The sequence below is a fragment of the Stegodyphus dumicola genome, chromosome 12 (assembly GCF_044657685.1).
Source record: "Stegodyphus dumicola isolate Sdum_Otavi_A_Nest chromosome 12, ASM4465768v1".
Lineage (NCBI taxonomy): Eukaryota > Metazoa > Arthropoda > Arachnida > Araneae > Eresidae > Stegodyphus > Stegodyphus dumicola.
In genome coordinates, this window is record NC_140779.1 from 57,572,164 (window position 1) to 57,597,531 (window position 25,368).

At 30.8% G+C, this 25,368-nt stretch overlaps 1 long non-coding RNA gene across 2 annotated transcripts in view; it reads left to right on the forward strand.

Annotated features, from left to right (window-relative positions):
* Positions 1 to 2,055: 2,055 nt before the first annotated feature.
* Positions 2,056 to 25,368, forward strand: part of LOC118201667 (uncharacterized) — a 250,706-nt gene continuing 227,393 nt past the window's right edge. For both annotated transcript variants that reach the window (XR_015044447.1, XR_015044448.1), the window contains exon 1: positions 2,056 to 2,245. This is a non-coding gene — a long non-coding RNA (uncharacterized LOC118201667). The remainder of the gene's footprint in view (positions 2,246 to 25,368) is intronic.

A 25,368-nucleotide genomic window follows, 5' to 3' on the forward strand; every position in this document is an offset into this window, starting at 1 on the left:
ATTTATAATTTTGTTACATTTAGTATGCCGAAAGGATATTCGTACAGTAGTTTATACGTAAATTTGTAAAATCTAAATACATTATTAATATTAGAGTTCTATTATTTTAGAACCATAACTTGGAAATTGTATGAAAAATTAATTAAAATACAAGCATTTTTCATTTTCAATTAATGCAAATAATATTGCGAATTAGCTACAGGTCAATACTGAAGTGTCATCTAAAACACGAATTTTATAAAATGTATGATTAAGATCTCTATTTTGGAAAAAATATATATACTGATCAATATTTTTCATAAAAGTCTGCATAGGAATACTCGTTGCTTAACCAGAAACCTTTTTCTAAACTGATATTTTGCTTTTTTGCATTTGCCAATGCAGCTTCTGCCTTGTAAGTAAATTGTATGATTTAATCCCCCTTTTTATATTCGTACCTTTTAACATTTGTTGCTTGTTTTTTGAACACGAATGTATAAGTATAGGGGCCGAAGGAGCATATAAAAAGTTAGATTTAGCAATTTTCACAAAATTACTTTCTTTAAATTTAAAAAATGCCAAAATAGGAATATTTGCTTCATTTAAAAATTTTTATAACTGGATGTGATACGTTTTTATATGTTTATGATTAGCAGTTGTGAAAATAATGGTTGGGTAAGGCTATGTATCTATTTACGTATATGCTATGTATGTATCTATTTACGCTACTGTGCGTGTATGTATATGTCTATCTATATTTGTGTTGTACTGTTTCTTAAGCACAAATAAATAGTGTAGAAAAGATTTTTTTTTTTTTTTTTTTTTCTGAACGAGTTTTGTTTTATAACAGTGCCTTATCCGAAATAGGAATTACTGTATGTTAAGAATAATTTTTCCGTACGTGGGAAGCATCCTCTCTCAGACTGCAAGAAATCTTTTTATTATTGTTATTTTAATTTTAATCCAACATCCAACAGAGGTTGAATTTCACCGTTTATTGAGTTTTAAGTGAATGAAGAATTTGACATCTACGGTTGATTACATTTTTGGTGAATTGTTTGGCTGCAAATGCATTTTTGTGGTTTTTCCCTTTGACATGAATGCAAAACCTTAGAAAGTGAAGAAGAAATCCATCTCCTCATGCATATAACTCTGAGGCATTTTGCCGTAATCAATTATGCTCAGTCAAATGTTGATTAATTAAAATTCTTGTTTACGAAATGTAAATGATAATAATGGGTCTTTGCATTAACAAAGATCTAATATTATGTAGCATTTATGCCATACTGTACAACGGATTTTATGTTGTATAAAATTTCATAAATGCTACTGTGAAATCGATTTTGTTCCAAGGTTAGCCCTTTATTAGTGCTATGATTTAAAATAATATACAACTTTTTAGCTCGTATTTTTCCTTTTTCTCTTTACGACCAAACAGCCCACGCTTGGAGATTTTACAGTATTAAAATCTTGCATTAGAAATCACCACTTTTATTATTTTCATGCCAAGAGAATGTACCGCAACTTCTTGCCAAGAATGTCCCAAGTGCTTCAATAATTTACGACTAGTTCAACATTTTGAGCATCAAACAATAGCTTTATGTAGGGAAATTTTTGTCAATCCTATAATATCTCGATTTTTCAAATTTTAACTGGCCATCTAAGCTGCTATTAACCGCCGTATATTTTTTCTTTGGCTGTATGCAAATAAGCCACAAACTAAGACCAGTATTCGACGAGTAGTTCAAGAGCTACCCGAAGTTATAAGAAGAGTTAATGAAGAATTTCCTAGATACGGCACCTCAAGAATCGAGGCTAACAAAGACGCAAGATTTTATTTTTAAATGTAATATATTTCCATGAACTGTATTTATTTTTAAGTACGGCAAAAATAAGTACTCTTGGAAGAAAAAAGTTCTGTGTATTATTTAATATAGAAGTAAACATGCAAGTACAATTAGCTAAATTTTAAATATTTCTCAGTCTAGACAAGTTCAATTCTCAGTACTTACTATAAAAATAATATGTATTTTTTATAGCAATAACTGATGCTGATTGTTGTCATTTCAGAAAACAACAATAGATGGCGCTTCGTATGATAAATGTTACTTTAGAAACTTCGAACCTAGTTGGCGAAATTTCCCACCGGTTGCATTACTGAATTAATTATCTGTTATGTTATATATATATAGCGGGATAAAGGATTCTTATATTTGTACAATTCTTATATAACGGATGATAAGATAAGAAAGAAAGCTGAAAACAGGTAAGAATAATTTAATTTTAATCGACTTCAGTTTTTAATTTTACATGTTTCGTTTTTGTGAATCAAAATTTGTGTGTTAATTTATAACATGAATATTGGAAATTGTTCGAATTACTATGTATATTTCTGCTGTTAAATAACGAAATTTTATCAAACTGTATAATCGTGTTTTCTGTAATAAATGATGAAATCAATTTTAATAAGTTAATTGATGATCTGAATTGTGCAGGGTGTAAATTTAAAATTTTCGTAGCGTCGAAATGCTAATTCAAATGCATGATTTTCAAAGACGGTTTATGGAAGATTTCAGAATTATTCAGATAATACTTTCTTTAAGCACCTTAAAATTTTAATTTTGATTTTACAAGAATATGTAATTTTTGCGCTTGTTGGGATTTATTTTATTTAAAGAAATAAGTGCAGAATTTTTTTTTTTTTTTCATTATTTAAAACTTTCGTCTTGTATCAAATGATTTCTATACACATGAGCGTCTTCTTCGATGTTATATTTATTAAATTCGTTGCTGGTAATAATCATGCATAGCCTTTGGAGTTCAAATCGTAAAAAAATTCAGTCGATAGTGTTGCTTTGACACTTAAATAATCTGTTTTAAATATACACCTTTATCTGCGTTAGAAATGTGAAAATATTAGAAAACCATGTAGGGAATTGGAAAATTCAATTAGTTCTTCGGTTTTATCAATAATTTTTCATCCTTGGTACGTGCAAAGTGTCTTCTGTAACGCCCTCATGCAGGTGGCAATACACTTTCGGTAAAACGCAGGTGTATCAACATATGTTCCTGGAATGTTCAGGTATAAATATGATCGGAATCTATTGTGTTTTAGATTTTTGTGCTTTTAACGGTTTGAATACATTTATGAAAGGAATTTTTACAGTAAAAAACCAACATAGCACTTAATTAATTTTATGAATTTCATATATATTACATTTGTTGGAGATGTATAAAATGAACGAAAATTTCAGTTTATAAATTCCCTTCAACCTTTCTTTTATATTTCTACATACAGTGTCTCACAAAAGTGATGGGACACTTGTGCTTTACAAAAGGAAACTAATAAAATAAATTTAAAAAACATGTAAAAATTTTTTGTGGGTGTGTGACATACTTAAATTTAGTAACAATTATTACATAACATACATTTTCTCAAAATATTAATTTAATAAAATATACAATTGTTCAGAACGGAGCAAAAAATTGCTCACATAAGTGATGGGACACCATTAGGTACTACTACGTACTATAGTAAAAATATTTTTTGAGGTTTTTATTTCTACTCAAAAGCAATTGGCAATAATTTATAAAATCGTCTGCGGTATTTCTCTCCAGTTTGTTTTGGAATTCTTTTGTTTTTTTGGCTCTGTGCAGCCATGAATGCTAAACGAAAAGAAACTTTGCCTGAAATTCGAAAATTAGTTATTAATTTGCATATTGAACGTGAAAAATCTATTAGAGAAACTCCTGAAACAGTTAACTTGAGCCATTCAACAGTTTACAATATTATTAAACGATATAAAAAGAATCATATGATTCAGGATAAAAGAAGACCTGGCCGACCATCAAAGCTATCCAATGGAATAAAGCGAATTATCGTTCGAAATATTAAAAAAAATCCAGGAATGAGTGCTCCTAAAGTTGCTGCTGATTTACAAGCATTATATAGAGTAATTGTTAAACCTGAGACTATTGGAAGAATAATTCGATCTGCTGGATATCACGGTAGAGCAGCCAGGAAAAAATTCTTCGTAAGTGAAAAGAATAGAAAACTCAGACTGGCTTTCACAAAATCCAACATAAATAAGAATTCTGATTACTGGAATGAAGTTATATTTCCTGATGAGAGTAGATTTAATATATTTGGTTCTGACGGTAGAATCTTGGTGTGGAGAAAAACCAGGGAAGAATTTCAAAAACAGAACTTGGTGCCACAGTAAAACATGGTGGAGGAGGAGTTATTCTATGGGGGTGTATGTCGTCCGCTGGAGTTGGTACTCTTGTTTTTATTGACAGTATAATGAATCAGTACAAGTATATTGACATTTTAAATCAAAATTTGAAATCTTCAGCGCAAAAATTGAACCTTCATAACGATTTTAAATTCTACCAGGACAATGACCCCACGCACACTGCTTTGAACATTAGACTCTGGCTGCTGTATAACTGTTCTGAAGTAATAAAAACACCACCACAATCTCCAGACTTAAATCCCATAGAGAATATTTGGCAAGAATTGCAATCAAGAATTCGCAAACACACCATTTCTTCAAAACAACAATTAAAATCGGTGCTTCAAGAAGAATGGGGTAAAATCACTCCAGAAATCACAAAAAAAATTAGTCAAATCTATCCCAAGAAGATTAAATCATGTTTTAAAAGTAAAAGGAAATCCAACAAAATATTAAAACCTTTTAAAAAGTAAAATTTTTGGATAAATATTTGATGGAAAAGTAAGTGTCCCATCACTTACGTGAGCCATTTTTTGCTTCGTTCTAAACAATTGTATTTTTATTAAATTAATATTTTAATATTTTGAGAAAATGTATGTTATGTAATAATTGTTACTAAACTTAAGTATGAAATACACCCAGAAAAAATTTTTACGTGTTTTTTTAATTTATTTTACTACAGTTTCCTTTTGTAAAGCACAAGTGTCCCATCACTGTTGTGAGACACTGTAGTTTAGATTCACTTTCAAAATAAAATTTATCCTTTCTAACTTACGTAATCACTGAAAGTTGTTTTGTTTTTTGGAACATTCGTCAGATTTAATAGGTAGACTAATGAACTTAGGGTAAAGTGACCACACGTCCCGATTTTGGCGGAACAGTCCCGCTTTTTGGAGTACTTTCCCGCGTTCCGCCGATTTTTAAAAATGTCTCGCTTTTTAGAAAACATCTGCATTTCAAATTTTAAATGTACTGTAAAATTGCATTTATTAATTATTATAATAAATATGAAGAAATAAAAAATATATAAATAAAAAAACACATAAAATGCATGCAGAGTTAACTAAATTAGGCGATGTAACAAGTTAGATTTACTCGGTGGTGTTCGATCATTGTCGTTACGTCTCGTCAAGGAATACAGTGTCTCACAAAAGTGATGGGACACTTGTGCTTTACAAAAGGAAACGGTAAAAAAATAAATTAAAAAAACATGTAAACATTTTTTGTGGGTGTGTTTCATACTTAAATTTAGTAACAATTATTACATAACATACATTTTCTCAAAATATTAAAATATTAATTTAATAAAAATACAGTTGTTTAGAACGAAGCAAAAAATGGCTCACATAAGTGATGGGACACCATTAGATCCTATTACGTACTACAATAAAAATATTTTTGGGGGTTTTTATTTTTACTCAAAAGCAATTGGCAATAATTTATAAAATCGTGTGCAGTATTTCTCTCCAGTTTGTTTTGGAATTTTTGTGTTTTTTAGCTCTGTGCAGCCATGGATACTAAACACGAAAAGAAACTTTGCCTGAAGTTCGAAAATTAGTTATTAATTTGCATATTGAACGTTGAAAAGCTATAAGAAAAACTGCTGAAACAGTTAACTTGAGTCATTCAACAGTTTTCAAGATCATTAAACGATATAAAAAGAATCATATGATTCAGGATAAAAGAAGACCTGGCCGACCATCAAAGCTATCCATTGGAATAAAGCGAATTATCTTTCGAAATATTAAAAAAAATCCAAGAATGAGTGCTCCTAAAGTTGCTGCTGATTTAAAAGCATTATATGGAGTAATTGTTAATCCTGAGACTATTAGAAGAGTAATTTGATCTGCTGGATATCACGGTAGAGCAGCCGGGAAAAATTCTTCCTAAGTGAAAAGGATAGAAAATTCAGACTGGCTTTCGCAAAATCCAACATAAATAAGAATTCTGATTACTGGAATGAAGTTATATTTGCTGATGAGTGTAAATTTAATATATTTGGTTCTGACGGTAGAATCTTGGTGTGGAGAAAACCCAGGGAAGAATTTCGCAAACAGAACTTGGTGCCAACAGTAAAACATGGTAGAGGAGGAGTTATGGTATGGGGGTGTATGTTGTCCGCTGGAGTTGGTAATCTTGTTTATATTGACGGTATAATGGATCGGTACAAGTATATTGACATTTAAAATCAAAATTTGAAATCTTCAGCACGAATATTGAATTATTATAATAAATATGAAGAAAAAAAATATATAAATAAAAAAACACATAAAATGCATGCAGAGTTAACTAAATTAGGCGATGTAACAAGTTAGATTTACTCGGTGGTGTTCGATCATTGTCGTTACGTCTCGTCAAGGAATACAGTGTCTCACAAAAGTGATGGGACACTTGTGCTTTACAAAAGGAAACGGTAAAAAATTAATTAAAAAAACATGTAAACATTTTTTGTGGGTGTGTTTCATACTTAAATTTAGTAACAATTATTACATAACATACATTTTCTCAAAATATTAAAATATTAATTTAATAAAAATACAATTGTTTAGAACGGAGCAAAAAATGGCTTACATAAGTGATGGGACACTTACTTTTCCATAAACTATTTATCCAAAAATTTTACTTTTTAAAAGGTTTTTAATATTTTGTTGGATTTCCTTTTACTTTTAAAACATGATTTAATCTTCTTGGGATAGATTCGACTAATTTTTTTGTGATTTCTGGAGTGATTTTACCGCATTCTTCTTGAAGCACAGATTTTAATTGTTGTTTTGAAGAAATGGTGTGTTTGCGAATTCTTGATTCCAATTCTTGCCAAATATTCTCTATGGGATTTAAGTCTGGAGATTGTGGTGGTGTTTTTATTATTTCAGGACAGTTATACAGCAGCCAGAGTATAATGTTCAAAGCAGTGTGCTTGGGGTCATTGTCCTGGTAAAATTTAAAATCGTTATGAAGGTTCAGTTTTCGTGCTGAAGATTTCAAATTTTGATTTAAAATGTCAATATACATGTACTGATCCATTATACTGTCAATAAAAACAAGATTACCAAATCCAGCGGACGACATACACCCCCATACCATACCTCCTCCTCCACCATGTTTTACTGCTGGCACCAAGTTCTATTTTCGAAATTCTTCCTTGGGTTTTCTCCACACCAAGATTCTACCGTGAGAACCAAATATATTAAATTTACTCTCATCAGGAAATATAACTTCATTCCAGTAATCAGAATTCTTATTTATGTTGGATTTTGTGAAAGCCAGTCTGAGTTTTCTATTCTTTTCACTTATGAAGAATTCTTTCCTGGCTGCTCTACTGTAATATTCAGCAAATCGAATTACTCTTCTAATAGTCTCAGGTTTAACAATTACTTCATATAATGGTTGTAAATCAGCAGCAACTTTAGGAGCACTCATTCTTGGATTTTTTTAATATTTCCAACGATAATTCGCTTTATTCCATTGGATAGCTTTGATGGTCGGCCAGGTCTTCTTTTATCCTGAATCATATGATTCTTTTTATATCGTTTAATGATATTGTAAACTGTTGAATGACTCAAGTTAACTGTTTCAGGAGTTTCTCTAATAGATTTTCCACGTTCAATATTCAAATTAATAACTAATTTTCGAATTTCAAGCAAAGTTTTTTTTTTTTTTTTTTTTTTTTTTTTTTTTTTTTTTTTTTTCCCGTTTAGCACTCATGGCTGCACAGAGCTAAAAAACACGAAAATTCCAAAACAAACTGGAGAGAAATACTGCAGACGATTTTATAAATTATTGCCAATTGCTTTTGAGTAAAAATAAAACCCCCCCAAAAATATTTTTTTTGTAGTACGTAGTAGTATCTAATGGTATCCCATCACTTATGTGGCCCATTTTATGCTCCGTTTTAAAGAATTGTATTTTTATTAAATTAATATTTTAATATTTTGAGAAAATGTATGTTATATAATAATTGTTACTAAATTTAAGTATGAAACACACCGACAAAAAATTTTTACATGCTTTTTTATTTTATTACAGTTTCCTTTTGTAAAGCACAAGTGTCCATCACTTTTGTGAGGCACTGTATGTATTATTAACGGAGGAACAGCTAGCATTAGCTGAAGGGCTATTTGCTTTCCACACCATAAACCACTATCAAAGTTTCATATTGTTACGAAATGTACAGGCGCAGTGGGGTAGCTTCCTCGCTAAGCAATTTTAGGGTTGTCAAAAAATGTCAAGGGAAGCAGGGTTGCCACATTTGGCAAGAAATCGCTCATTGTCGACAAAATTGGCGATATACCATGGACGGATGGAGAACCCTCTGGAACGAATTCTTACCGGTTTAGCCCAGAATGTTCTCGAACACAAGTCGAAAGCTATATAAACCCTGCTGGTCCGCAGTCATTTAGTGTGTGTGCCTCGTGGTGAGGGCGAGTGAGAGTGCCTCGTAAAGTGCGAGATAGTATCGAGTTGGTGTCTCGTCTAGCGAGTCAAACCCTGAGGAGTCGATCGAGTTGACAGCCGGGCAGCGAGTGCCGAGTGGGTCGTCGAGTGCACCGAAAGAGCGGTTAGTGCATCGTCGAGAGAGCGTGTTGAGCTCCGGAAACGACTGAACCGAAAAGTCGGAAGCTGTGCTCTGTGCGTCGTCGAGTGCATCGCGAGTTGTAGTGTGGAGTTCCGAGAACGACAGTGCAGAGTCAGGAGCTGTACTCTAGTGCTTTGCCGTGAAGCTATCTCCACCGTGATAGCCTGATAACCTGGAGGCTGTGTCGCTGATCGTGTCAGCGTGTTTATAGTAATTCATCGACGACTGTAAAAACGTGTTTTGGAGCTGTCCTGACAATACTGGCCAATAAAGTGTGTTTCGATACTTCATCAAGTGTCGTCATTATTCACTCCAAATCTACAAACCCCGTACGAACGTGAAGGTAGAAAATAACATAACAACTGATGTCAGAAGAAAAACGTAACAATATCAATTGATTGTACGTCGCAAATGATCAAAACATTGTATGACAAAAAATTTGCACGTGCAAGGACAAAAACCGAAGCAATTATTTGTAATGTTTTTTCACCATATTCGTTTTCACAATTTCAGAAAGAATTAGATTTAAATGTACATTTATATCCATATATTATGATGCTTCCAACCACAAAGATTTAAAATTATTTCGCACAATTGTTAGACTTTTTGGTCCAGAAACAGGAATTAAAATTAGAATATTAGATTTTGTTTCATTGCCGGGTGAAACTTCATAAATAATTTTTGATTAAATAAGTACTATTTTAAAAAAGAATAATTTGAATAAAAATATTATTACCTATTACGAGGATAGCACTAACGCAAATTTTGGTTTAAAAGCTAGAAGAAGCATCAATAACGTTTTTACGAAACTTAAGGAACATTTGAAGTAAAAAATTATTGGAGTGGGTTGTGCAGCGCACATTCTACACAGCACTATTCAAACAGCATCTGACTTACTTCCAGTGGATCTTGAAAATATTATTGCAAAAATTTATTCGTATTCTTATATACAGTGGTGGCCAAAATTGTGGACACTTTTGGAAATTTTTATGTTTTTGAACTTTGTATACTTATAGAAAATGTTACGTTTCGCAAAATGCAAACTTGTATATTTCATTTTAAAGAGAATTTATTACTTAATTCAATACAAAACAAAAAGTTCAATTATTTGCAATACAAAAAAGTTATATGTACATTAATATAAATAAAAAACACAGTTATGAAGTGGTTTGTAATGTCTAGCTTTCCTGGCCAATCACTGTTTTTGTTCTGAGAACCAATCAAATGTTAGTAACCAGCTCCTACTGGCAGTTAGTAACTGCCAATAGAAGCTGACATCATGTTTACACTTGAAACAATTCATTATTTTGCTTTGTTCTGTAGAAGGAGGGCCTGTTTTTTATACACTGCAATTACAAGTAGGAATTTTTGTAAAAATTTTTTATATTTAGTCAAGAAGCAATGACATCAAATAAAAGAGTAGATTGGACACCTAGAAAGTGATGTAATATTATTGTGTTACGAGAAAGTGGTCTTTCCTATGCTGAAATTGCAAGACAGGTGGGTGGTTCAGTGACTACATCTGGAGTCCGAAAGTTTTGTTTACGTTATCAGGAGACAAATTCAATAAAAAACAAAGAAGGAGAAGACCGAAAAAGGTGCACCCTATCTATTGATGACAGAAGAATAAAAAGACTATGTCTCCAAGATAGAAAAATGTCATCAGCGGCCATCAGAAGTGATCTGAATGATGCTGGTGTTTCTGTCAGTTCAAGAACAATCAGGAGAAGATTAACAGATGTTGGACTGAGAGGTAGAATTCCACGAAAAAAGCCTTATCTTAATTTTCAGCAACGGAAAAAAAAAAAAAAAAAAAAAAAAAAAAGACTACAGTGGGCAAAGGAACACGTTAATTGGACAGATGATCAGTGGTCACAAGTTATATGGAGTGATGAAACTAAGATATCGTTATTCGGTAGTGATGGGCGAAAATATGTAAGACGTAGAATAGGAGAAGAGCTACATCCTGACTGCATTCAAGCAACTGTGAAGAACCCAGTTAGTGTTATGATTTGGTCATGCATGTCAGCAGATGGTATTGGTCGCCTTCATGTCGTCGATGGGTCACTGAATGCCAAAAAATACATTGATACTATTCTAGAACCAAAGCTTCTACCTTCCATCAGAGATGTGTTTCCCAACATTTTCTTGCTTCGTTTATTTTTCAGCAAGATTCTGCTCCTTGCCACACGGCCAAAATATCGAAAGAGTGGTTTCGTACAAAGAGCATTAAATTGTTGTCATGGCCAGGAAACAGTCCTGACCTCAATCCTATCGAAAATTTGTGGCACCGTTTGAAAACTCTTGTCCGAATGAGACGCCCGTCAAATAAAAGGGAACTAATTGATACTATAATTGTTTCCTGGCATCATGTAATAACGAAAGAAGAGCTTAAAACTTTTGTCAGCTCAATGAAACGTCGATGTGAAGCTGTAATCAAAATCAAAGGGTACCCTACTAAGTACTGATAACTCACTGCAATCATCACTATCTAATATATATCGATAACTATTATCGTTTAACCTTTTTTGTATTGCAAATAATTCAATTTTGTGTTTTGTATTGAATTCAGTTATAAATTCTCTTTAAAATGATATATACAAGTTTGCATTTTGTGAAACGTGACGTTTTCTAAAAACAATATTATTTTAAAAATATATTTTAAAATAATATTGTTTTTAGAAAAGTTAATATTATTTTTAAAATATATTTTTTTATAATTCGTTTCCAAAAAATAATATTACAAACATACAAAGTTCAAAAACATAAAAATTTCCAAAAGTGTCCACAATTTTGGCCACCACTGTGCCTATACTGTGCCTGTTGAAAGTTTGAAGGATTTTTGTGAAAGCGCAGAAGTCGAATATTAACAAAGGAGATTTTATGGGAATATGTGGAAAAATCTTTTTAATATATTAGTAACCATTTTCCAAAAAATAATATTTGCGAAAATTATCTTTTTGATGAGGTGCCATTGGTAAAAAATATGTTACTGAATAAAAAATTAAATGTTGGTTGTCTGTAAATGTGGAAACAGACAAAAGTAGACGGGAGTTATTCCTTCATTTTTACACAGAATATTATTCCTTATGAAAATATTTTGAAAATTGTAGAACACGCGCTCTCCCTTCCAGGAAGAAATGCAAAACGTGTTTTTTGTAGTATCAATAAAATATGACAATTGAGAAAAAACGCAGTTGAACATTAAAACTTTAAAATCTGTATTAAGGGTAAAACATAATTTGGCCAATTCATATGAGAAATTTCATGACATTGTAATAAATGATCCGAATCTATTGAAAAGTATTCACTTATAAAATATTATAATAAATTCACTTATAAATACAAAATAAAAAATATGACTGTGAAAGAAAATCATAATTTTTTAAGTAAAATTTGAAATTAATTAAAAAACATAATATTCAAATTATAGTTTTTTATAAAAAAATTTATAGTTACCAATAGCTAATAATAAATACATTTTTGTATATTTACAGCCAAGTATATGAATGTATACAATAAAATATATTTTTTTGACTTATTGGTCTGCTTTCATAACTAAATCACAGTTTTCATTTCATTCTATTTGTCCTGCTTTGTCTCAATGAAAATGTGGTCACTTAGAGAAGAGAAGTATACCGGTTTGAAATTTAAAATTATAGTTCAGGCTAAACTGGCTCAAATTTAGAAAGCAGGAAGAACAAAGCACTGGATATTCTTGCTGTCTATAGAAGTGTATTCTCTAGTATCTCCTTGCTTCGAAAGATGGAGATATTTTTTTATCATCAATCATCTAACATCAGTTTAAATATTTTTAAGCTTCTAAATCTCATAATTTTTATGAGATATTATTACTGCATAGTTATGAGTATATAAATAGGTAGTGTTCTGTTATCGGGACCCGATTCAGATAATGCCGAAAGCTGGCGATCTAGTGAAAAATTCGAAACATGAAAAACTTGCCTGAATGGCAAGCAAGATTTAGCTAACCATTTATGTCTTTAGAGAATGGTTCAACTAATGTTTTGTTCCAGAAGTCAGATGTTGTATGAAAGTGAACAGTCTTTAATTTAAAATTCTTCTGATTCTTTCCAATGCACATGGTCATCCTGGTTTGGGATATACAAATTTTATTTCTGCCTCCTAATACTGCTTCTTTGTTACAACTGCTAGACAAAGACACTTAAAATACACTGCATAAAACTAACATTCCAACACGTTTTAAACTGAATGATGAAACATTAACAGTCATTGATGTGTGGAAGAAGTTCTGAATTATGGTTTATGTCAATCAAGTTGGATTAGCATTAATGTAATTAAAACCAGGGGCATTGAATGCGTGTTAGAAAGCAGTCAGAGCCATGCCTACATGAATTTTTCTCTTGAAGCAAAGATATCGATGCGCACCCTTGTATGCGATGTTTAAGTTCTAAGTCATAAGCTATTGCATTTAAATTACGTAAATCCAAAGATATTAATTTTTCGTCAGTTAGAAACTGAAAATCGCAAGATATTTCGTTTAATTTTCCTTCTCCATTTTATATGGGGCATTAAAAATATAACACTTTTTTTAATTTCCAAAATGAACACATATTTTTCGGAAAAAATAGTTTCTTATGAACTGATATTTGACAATATGATTTATTAACTTTTTTTTCCCTTTTCTTTTTTTTCGTTTCTGCTCAAATTCTAATGATATTGTTACGAAAATGTTCAAGGCGCGGTAAGATAGCTTCCCCGCAAAGCAGGTTTAGGGTTGCTAGAGAATGGCAAGGGAAGACAGGGTTGTCAAATTTGGCGAGAATGGAGAAACTTCTGAAACGAATTCTTACTGGTTTAGCCCGGAATGTTCTCGAACGCAAGCCGAAAACTATATAAGCCCTGCTCGTACGCGGAGATTCAGTCAATGAGTGTCGAGTCAGTTAAGAGTCGGAGAGCGAGTGTCTCGTAGTCTAGTGACGAGATGGTCGTCGAGTGCATCGAGAAAGTCTCTTAGTGTATCTTCAAGTTTCATCTCAGAGCGTGTTGAGCTCTGGGAACGAATAAACCGAATCGGGAGTTGTATTCTAGTGTATCGTCGAGTGCATCGCGAATTGTAGCGTGAGAGTCTCGAGAGTACGTAGAGTTCCGAGAACGACCGAGCAGAGTCGGGAACTGTACTCTGGTGCTTTGCCGTGAAGCTGTCTCTACCGTTATAGCCTGATAGCCTGGAGGCTGTGTCGGTGATTGTTTCAGCGTGTTTATAGTAGTTCTTCGGCGACGATAAAAATGTTTTTGGAGCAGTCTTGAATAATACTGGCTAATAAATTGTGTTTTGATACTTCATCAAGTGTCGTCGTTATTCACTCCAAATCCACGAACTCGTACGTACGTACGTACAGAAGAAAATACATACAATATATTTATTCTAAAGCTAAACAATTATTTTGAGGAATACGTTTAAAAAACTTTTCTCTCACCTATTCCAAAGAAAGACATAATCTTTATATTAAGCGGGCGACAGTCATATATAGTATTTACTGTAAGTTTCATAGATTCATTAGCTTATACCGATGCAGGAACATGAGAAATGTGCAATACCTTCGTCGAAACTCGAACACCGGAGCTCCTGATGCTAGCTGGACGTGCCATCGAGTTATAGTTCGAAGGCAGTCATTAATGAGGAAGAAAATACCTTATAGATTTATTAACTTTTATTTTTTACGCAGAATTTTATACCCCACAGGTAACACATAACAGTTTAAAATGTGTTTAAAAATGCTATTATTTTCACTCTGCTGCAATGATTCATCATTTGATTGCATACCGTTTAGTAATAAATGTACTTCTGTTAATTTTAGATGCAATTTTAAACATCATTGACTCTTGATGCCTAACGTGCATCCGTGTTACTTACGTTGAAAACAAGAATAATGTTATGAAAGTTTCACATTTAATTTAAAGGTGGTTAATAGACAACGGTGGCGTGAATATCTGTCTTTCTGTAGAAAACTGTTTGGGATGTGTTGGCTTATAACAGAATGTGTATCATATGTTAATACGAGGTATGGTTTTTGTTATATAAAATTTGCGATAATATGCTGTCATAATTAATTTATTAACGTCTCAAAATCCCTGTTACCTCTTAATGTACACGAATAATCCTATATAGAACATAACACTGACGAAAAAAAGGACATGATTTTTCATGTTGAAACTTCTTGACTTTCTTAAGATGTTTCCATCGCTGGTTTGAATTCTGTTAAAATGCAGTGAATTTTATAGCTCCGTTTTCCTTTTTTTCATCTTTAGCACAGATCAAAAAGTAATCCCTTTCAATAAGCTAAGCAAAACCTTCATTTAAAGAAATATTCCAGACTGCGAAAGTTCATCATAGAAACATTTAGGAAATACTAGATCCTACGCACCTGCTTTTTCCATGCTGCTAAATAAAAAAAAAAAAAAAAAAAAAAAAAAAAAACACCACCAATGGCCAAGACCGATGAGCCACTTCTAACACCGGTGGTTTTTCCCATGTGCTGTACGTTCCACGTTCATTTCTTCATATCGAGTTTCCCGTAAGTCCTGCACTAAGACATCTCTTCCCTTAGGTAAGATAGCCCTCGTGAGCTCTTCTCTTCCAACCTAACCTGGCATTTTTATTAATGTTCGTGTGTCCGCAAATGGCCGAGTGGATAAGGCAGGAATCTTATCCTGATACGGTTCATGGCTAACGAGTTGGCTGCCATCCCCAAAAGGTTGGGTCCCTTGTGTATATGATACATTTCCTGTACAATATCCTTCAACATCCCTCCTACAGCTGATAGCCCCGCGTGATTTTCTATACGAGATTAATCTACGAATCAGTCTTTAATATTGGTACATCTTTTTATCAATCAAATAAGTTTTTGTTGTAAAAAAGATTAATTTTTATTTGAGCTTGAGTACAACTTTATAAGCCAACAAATTCTGAAATAAATATGGCAACTAAATCGCAACTAAATGATATTTTTAAAGGCCGTCGGTCTCATATTTATGCCATATTAGTATAATTTTGAAATTAATAAGATTTAATAATGCTTCATGCTTTCACCCTGCCTAGTCAATTAACTCTATATTTTAAATTTCGCAAATATAATAGGTGTTTGCAACTAATCTTGATTCGCATCATCAAATAAGTTTGACACTCCTACTAAGTTTGATATTTCAGTTTTAAGTTTTTAAAATCTTTAAATCAACAGCTTTGTTTGTATAGTTTAACAGTTCTTTTATAGTATCAGTGATATTAGAATAAGCCATAAAAATTTATTTTAAATCTTACACAAAACATACAAAACACCAAACCTTCTTTATTTTCTTTGAAACTAAACAATTTACTTTACTGTTTCATTCATTAAGCAATAAAACAACTAAGGAAAAAGAAGTCATATCTTACCTTTTTTTATGTGTACATTACAGTCTTGACAACGAAAAACACTACAGTGTCGATTCTTTAATCCATCCTGAATGGATTATCCGACACTGTAGTGTTCATACGGTCCTCAAGAGTCCTTAAAATTCCTTAAATTTTTTGGAATCGATTTTTGGTCCTTAAAAAGTCCTTAATTTTGGCCAAAATCAGCAGAAGGTCCTTAATTTTAATCGTCTGAAATTTCTGTCTGCTTTTATGACTGTCATTTTGAGTGTGAATTAGCATTTTGGAATATTTTTGGCGATTCACTGACACATATGGTTATCTTTTGAATGGGTTATAATTTGTTTCTCTTTCTAATATAAATGAGGGGATACTCGAGTTTCTAAGCAAGAAGTGAAACATAAGCATTTCGAAATTAATTTTTTCTAATAAAGAAATCTTAAACAATTTTTCGCTTTTGGGGATGTGAATTCTTTTATTAAACGGTTCTAAATTTGGCGACTTGTCAACATTTTGGCGATTTTAAGATCACTTTCTATAGAAAATTTTTAATTCCGAGTTCTGAGAATTTTTAGACGATTTTTTTTAAAACATCAAAACATTGATAAATTTCATTAAAATAATGGTAATATATTGAAATTATATTTAAAAAATAACATTAAAATAAAACATCTCCATTTTTCGCTGTCATATTATAAAGTTTCATTTTGGCAACTTATTATACAATAATATGAATCTGAAAAATAAGGCATAATGCTATAAAGCGTAATTTACGAAACAGCTCTTAACAAGAGCAAAATTAGTTATGTAATTAATTAAAAATGTCTTCTTTTTAATTTTTTCATAGTAAGCGTTTTCCCCGTCTCAGAATATTCAAAATTATCAGAATATGCATCAATTTTCTCTATTAAATTAATTTTGCACTTTTTCCCTCCTTTTTTTTCCAAAATATTTCTGCCTTTTTGCTGTTACAGAATTGGTGGGGATAATTTTTCTGTAGTATTTTAGACATTGCAGCTTGAAAAGTTTAGAAGGATTTGAAGGCAAGATTTATAGACCCACGATTCTAGAAGATTCGAGAAATATGTGACAAAATGAAAAATGTCTCCATGGTATCAACATGTTAAAATGAAGGATAAATATTTTGTTGAGTGTTGTTGTTACAAAACATAAATGTTTTGTAGCTTTTAATATGTATCCTAACATCGTTTAAGAATCAATGTCATAAATTATATATATTTCAAACTGTGAAAATTTATTAGCTTTTACTGTGAAAATTTATTAGCTCTATTGATTTTAATAGGCTTTTTTTTAACAAATATTGTTAAAAAATAAAATTTAATAGTGGCCATGTAAATCCAATATGACTAAGGTTATCTAATTACCTAATTTAATTATTTATAACTAACTGCTTACCCTTAAAAATTATGTCTACATATTAAAGCAAGTAATTGCCTTTCATTAACTCTCACTGTGGTCACAAGATAAAACACAAAAATGTAAAAATTCAAGTAAAACTTATTCTTTGCATTTAGTGAAACTTAAAAATAATACAAAACAACCTATCATCTATGGTACTTTAATCGCTTATTATAACATTAAAGTATATTAACTGGGCTACAACCCTTGGAACTCTACACAAAGCTATGACACTAACTGCATCAAACAGAGCCTGACTAACTTTCAAGACTTCCCAACTGTATCTACATCAGGCCTTTCAGGCTTGTTCTAATGAGCAGGTCTCTCTCTAGACAAGCAACAGCGGTGAAAACCTTTAGTCTTTTGTTATGAGTCATGCTGATTATGATCTTACTTCTCATTTTAACCTATGCCTTTTGACATAAAATCTACATGCTATTTACTAAACTTCTAAACTGACTAAGTATGTGACAAAATGAGACATAAAAAAAATCGACATAAAGCTAACTATTAGTAAAACGTAAATGTCACTTTATCTTCTTTCAAATATGTTCAACTATTATAAGTGTAAAATAGTTAATGCTACTTGATAAATTCCATACAGTTAATTTTATTCTCAAACTTATTAATAATTATGTTAATTAATTCATGTTTAGTAATAATGCATACTACTCAGGGATCTATTTTATTTTTAGAATGGTATTACAAAAATGAAAATCAGGCATAGAATAATATTTTTAATTGAATTTATTCAGTTCCCATTTGCTCATAGGTCCTTAATTTTTTCATTAATGGTCCTTAAAAGTACTTAATTTCCGTGTGCAGAATTGCGTACGAACCCTGATTCCAGCAATATTTGTAACTGCTTCAAAAATAACCGTAATAAACCAGCTATGCAGTTCCGGAGCAAATCACGTATAGAACATATATACGTATAGACATAAAAAAGACATAAAAAAAAATATCACGTATAGACATAAAAAAAAAATCGACATAAAGCTAACTATTAGTAAAACGTAAATGTCACTTTATCTTCTTTCAAATATGTTCAACTATTATAAGTGTAAAATAGTTAATGCTACTTGATAAATTCCATACAGTTAATTTTATTCTCAAACTTATTAATAATTATGTTAATTAATTCATGTTTAGTAATAATGCATACTACTCAGGGATCTATTTTATTTTTAGAATGGTATTACAAAAATGAAAATCAGGCATAGAATAATATTTTTAATTGAATTTATTCAGTTCCCATTTGCTCATAGGTCCTTAATTTTTTCATTAATGGTCCTTAAAAGTACTTAATTTCCGTGTGCAGAATTGCGTACGAACCCTGATTCCAGCAATATTTGTAACTGCTTCAAAAATAACCGTAATAAACCAGCTATGCAGTTCCGGAGCAAATCACGTATAGAACATATATACGTATAGACATAAAAAAGACATAAAAAAAATATCACGTATAGACATAAAAAAAAAATCGACATAAAGCTAACTATTAGTAAAACGTAAATGTCGCTTTATCTTCTTTCAAATATGTTCAACTATTATAAGTGCTACTTGATAAATTTCATACAGTTAATTTTATTCTCAAACTTATTAATAATTATGTTAATTAATTCATGTTTAGTAATAATGCATACTACTCAGGGATCTATTTTATTTTTAGAATGGTATTACAAAAATGAAAATCAGGCATAGAATAATATTTTTAATTGAATTTATTCAGTTCCCATTTGCTCATAGGTCCTTAATTTTTTCATTAATGGTCCTTAAAAGTACTTAATTTCCGTGTGCAGAATTGCGTACGAACCCTGATTCCAGCAATATTTGTAACTGCTTCAAAAATAACCGTAATAAACCAGCTATGCAGTTCCGGAGCAAATCACGTATAGAACATATATACGTATAGACATAAAAAAGACATAAAAAAAATATCACGTATAGACATAAAAAAAAAATCGACATAAAGCTAACTATTAGTAAAACGTAAATGTCACTTTATCTTCTTTCAAATATGTTCAACTATTATAAGTGTAAAATAGTTAATGCTACTTGATAAATTCCATACAGTTAATTTTATTCTCAAACTTATTAATAATTATGTTAATTAATTCATGTTTAGTAATAATGCATACTACTCAGGGATCTATTTTATTTTTAGAATGGTATTACAAAAATGAAAATCAGGCATAGAATAATATTTTTAATTGAATTTATTCAGTTCCCATTTGCTCATAGGTCCTTAATTTTTTCATTAATGGTCCTTAAAAGTACTTAATTTCCGTGTGCAGAATTGCGTACGAACCCTGATTCCAGCAATATTTGTAACTGCTTCAAAAATAACCGTAATAAACCAGCTATGCAGTTCCGGAGCAAATCACGTATAGAACATATATACGTATAGACATAAAAAAGACATAAAAAAAATATCACGTATAGACATAAAAAAAAAATCGACATAAAGCTAACTATTAGTAAAACGTAAATGTCGCTTTATCTTCTTTCAAATATGTTCAACTATTATAAGTGCTACTTGATAAATTTCATACAGTTTATTTTATTCTCAAACTTATTAATAATTATGCTAATTAATTCATGTTTAGTAATAATGCATACTACTCAGGGATCTATTTTATTTTTAGAATGGTATTACAAAAATGAAAATCAGGCATAGAATAATATTTTTAATTGAATTTATTCAGTTCCCATTTGCTCATAGGTCCTTAATTTTTTCATTAATGGTCCTTAAAAGTACTTAATTTCCGTGTGCAGAATTGCGTACGAACCCTGATTCCAGCAATATTTGTAACTGCTTCAAAAATAACCGTAATAAACCAGCTATGCAGTTCCGGAGCAAATCACGTATAGAACATATATACGTATAGACATAAAAAAGACATAAAAAAAATATCACGTATAGACATAAAAAAAAAATCGACATAAAGCTAACTATTAGTAAAACGTAAATGTCACTTTATCTTCTTTCAAATATGTTCAACTATTATAAGTGTAAAATAGTTAATGCTACTTGATAAATTCCATACAGTTAATTTTATTCTCAAACTTATTAATAATTATGTTAATTAATTCATGTTTAGTAATAATGCATACTACTCAGGGATCTATTTTATTTTTAGAATGGTATTACAAAAATGAAAATCAGGCATAGAATAATATTTTTAATTGAATTTATTCAGTTCCCATTTGCTCATAGGTCCTTAATTTTTTCATTAATGGTCCTTAAAAGTACTTAATTTCCGTGTGCAGAATTGCGTACGAACCCTGATTCCAGCAATATTTGTAACTGCTTCAAAAATAACCGTAATAAACCAGCTATGCAGTTCCGGAGCAAATCACGTATAGAACATATATACGTATAGACATAAAAAAGACATAAAAAAAATATCACGTATAGACATAAAAAAAAAATCGACATAAAGCTAACTATTAGTAAAACGTAAATGTCACTTTATCTTCTTTCAAATATGTTCAACTATTATAAGTGTAAAATAGTTAATGCTACTTGATAAATTCCATACAGTTAATTTTATTCTCAAACTTATTAATAATTATGTTAATTAATTCATGTTTAGTAATAATGCATACTACTCAGGGATCTATTTTATTTTTAGAATGGTATTACAAAAATGAAAATCAGGCATAGAATAATATTTTTAATTGAATTTATTCAGTTCCCATTTGCTCATAGGTCCTTAATTTTTTCATTAATGGTCCTTAAAAGTACTTAATTTCCGTGTGCAGAATTGCGTACGAACCCTGATTCCAGCAATATTTGTAACTGCTTCAAAAATAACCGTAATAAACCAGCTATGCAGTTCCGGAGCAAATCACGTATAGAACATATATACGTATAGACATAAAAAAGACATAAAAAAAATATCACGTATAGACATAAAAAAAAAATCGACATAAAGCTAACTATTAGTAAAACGTAAATGTCGCTTTATCTTCTTTCAAATATGTTCAACTATTATAAGTGCTACTTGATAAATTTCATACAGTTTATTTTATTCTCAAACTTATTAATAATTATGCTAATTAATTCATGTTTAGTAATAATGCATACTACTCAGGGATCTATTTTATTTTTAGAATGGTATTACAAAAATGAAAATCAGGCATAGAATAATATTTTTAATTGAATTTATTCAGTTCCCATTTGCTCATAGGTCCTTAATTTTTTCATTAATGGTCCTTAAAAGTACTTAATTTCCGTGTGCAGAATTGCGTACGAACCCTGATTCCAGCAATATTTGTAACTGCTTCAAAAATAACCGTAATAAACCAGCTATGCAGTTCCGGAGCAAATCACGTATAGAACATATATACGTATAGACATAAAAAAGACATAAAAAAAATATCACGTATAGACATAAAAAAAAAATCGACATAAAGCTAACTATTAGTAAAACGTAAATGTCACTTTATCTTCTTTCAAATATGTTCAACTATTATAAGTGTAAAATAGTTAATGCTACTTGATAAATTCCATACAGTTAATTTTATTCTCAAACTTATTAATAATTATGTTAATTAATTCATGTTTAGTAATAATGCATACTACTCAGGGATCTATTTTATTTTTAGAATGGTATTACAAAAATGAAAATCAGGCATAGAATAATATTTTTAATTGAATTTATTCAGTTCCCATTTGCTCATAGGTCCTTAATTTTTTCATTAATGGTCCTTAAAAGTACTTAATTTCCGTGTGCAGAATTGCGTACGAACCCTGATTCCAGCAATATTTGTAACTGCTTCAAAAATAACCGTAATAAACCAGCTATGCAGTTCCGGAGCAAATCACGTATAGAACATATATACGTATAGACATAAAAAAGACATAAAAAAAATATCACGTATAGACATAAAAAAAAATCGACATAAAGCTAACTATTAGTAAAACGTAAATGTCGCTTTATCTTCTTTCAAATATGTTCAACTATTATAAGTGCTACTTGATAAATTTCATACAGTTTATTTTATTCTCAAACTTATTAATAATTATGCTAATTAATTCATGTTTAGTAATAATGCATACTACTCAGGGATCTATTTTATTTTTAGAATGGTATTACAAAAATGAAAATCAGGCATAGAATAATATTTTTAATTGAATTTATTCAGTTCCCATTTGCTCATAGGTCCTTAATTTTTTCATTAATGGTCCTTAAAAGTACTTAATTTCCGTGTGCAGAATTGCGTACGAACCCTGATTCCAGCAATATTTGTAACTGCTCCAAAAATAACCGTAATAAACCAGCTATGCAGTTCCGGAGCAAATCACGTATGGAAACAACGTTACAAGATCTTGAACCATGTATTTCATTCAGTGGCAAAAGACTGATTAATACGGTGCATTTCATTTTCAAACCTGCGTTTTATATAGTTTTCCGATACTTCCAGTGGGCTTTTATGTGTTAGGTCTATTGCAAGAAAATGTAGAAAACTGCATAGCCGTTCATACTCAGTTCGTGTACTTTGAACAGCTTGTTATGGAGAAAACAAGAGCTCAAATTAAAGAATAGTGGAATTGTGTACAATAATGTGGAACCTCAGCCTTTGAAAATAAATTATGATATTAACTCGTCTTTTAAGTATAAAAGTTGCTCAGTTGTATAAAAGTAATGAAAACTACGCGATAAGAAACATGCATCAAAGAAACATGATCAGTTGATTTGCATTTAAATAATTTTGCTGCTTATCGTATACACCAGTGGTCGCTAAACTTATGATGCTACTGTAGCGTTTTTTAATTCTGAGTTAACAACCTTTTAAAAAAGTCTTACATTTGTTTATTGCTTGTAAAGTTACATTTCTAGTAAATGTGAAATCATTTTAATTAAACTCTGTGTAACAAAAAGAAACTGAAACTGAGTTGTACCTTAGAAAGAAACTGAAGTGTATTTAGTAATAAATAACAAATGTAATAACAGATTTTTTTTATCAGATCTATTAACTTTAGAGAGAAGGATAGAACTCTTTTTTTCTCATCAATAAGTTTTTTAATGTTGAGAGAGTAATAGCTTTCATTTTGAAACAAACCTTTTGACACTTCTCTCTTCTGTGGAGCATGCTGAAAAGTTTATGTGAATCGCAGTGACACCGACAAAGGCAACATTGGAAAAATGAGATGGGAGTGAACATTGAAAAACTAGGATTACCATTTGCACTTTCATTGGAATGTGAAATACAGTTAATGAACCTTATTGTATAAATTGGATTTGGTTTGATTCTTCGTTATACAGCAGTTAAAATACGAGTATCTGAGGAAGAAATAGTGATGAATTGTGCCCTCGCAACCTGGAACGAGAATTACAATTCTAGGGAGAATCGTAGTTTTTGGATGCAATAGTGCTTTTGCTTGCGATAATTTCAAAAGAGCTGTTAGCAATTTCATTGACCCGAAGTAACTGTTTTTGTGTGCTACATATGCGCAATTACGAGTCATAATGACAGAGACGGTGAAAATTAATGGAAAGTGAATGGTATACAATAACACGAAATTAACTGTGCTATAACGAAATTACGTAGTCACGCATATTGTGAACCTTCTTAACATGTAAACATGAAACTTCTTAACATGAATGCAAACCTTTTCACGTGTTTCATTCTTCACGTTATGGCAGATACGATCTGAAACGCGAAACCAAAGAGTAAGCTGAAATTTCCTTGGATCGTCCAATGCATTCTTTTTTATCATTAATTACAGTGTTTCAGCAATAAGTCTGCTGCATTTTTATTACTGTTTCAATTTCAAAATAATCCCTGACGTTTAATTTAATTTGTCAATCATTTTGCTTCTTTCTATCAATGAGATTTAATTAACCCGCATATATTGCTTAAATTGAATTCTGAACGTCTTACCACATGAGTTCACATCTACCACTAATGTTCTACTAATATGTATGATAAGCCTGGAATACCTAATATGACTCGCGGTTCGCCGAGTGATCAATTTGATAATTTTAAGTGACCCACTACACTTACGAAGATAAAGATATAAAAATAAATTATGAAACATAAAAATGAAACGAGCACTTGAATAATGCATAAAAAATAAACCGAAAATAAATGATAACAATAACATTTTTGTTTGATTACAAAAGTGCAGCAACGAACATGCATTTTTATTTTTAAAAATGTAACATAATTTCAAGGAGAAATAGATGAGTTTGGCAACGCCGATCTATAATCCATAATTTAAAAAAAAAATCTGAAATGTTTCAGATTTTAAATTACGTCCAAAGGGGCGTTTTTTAACATTTTGTGTGTTACCTTTCTTTATTAAATATTATGTTCCTCGCACTTAAACCATAAGATCCAGTGCAACAGCAATATCGCAAAATAGTTTTAAAACGAGCATATCTTTAGAATTTCCGATACAGAGACTCACGCGCTGGAGATAAAAATGTTTTTTCTGCACAACGTTGCCATTGCTCGCTTTAAAATCCTTGAGTTTGTTAATCAAAAATTCGTCAAAGTTTTAAAAAATAGGAAATCGATCATAAAACAAATTTCAAATTTCAAATTTGGTCTTCCACATACTCATATTCGTTGGAGGATTACGTTATTCAAAATTCGATGACTCTATGTACTGTTGTTTTATCACAATACGAGAAATATACATACATTTATGCAGATTTTTCATTATTTAATTTCTTCAAATATAATGCAGGACTCTAACATTTTGTGGCAACAGTTTGAAAAGTGAACCGACATTTAGGAGTCCGACGCAA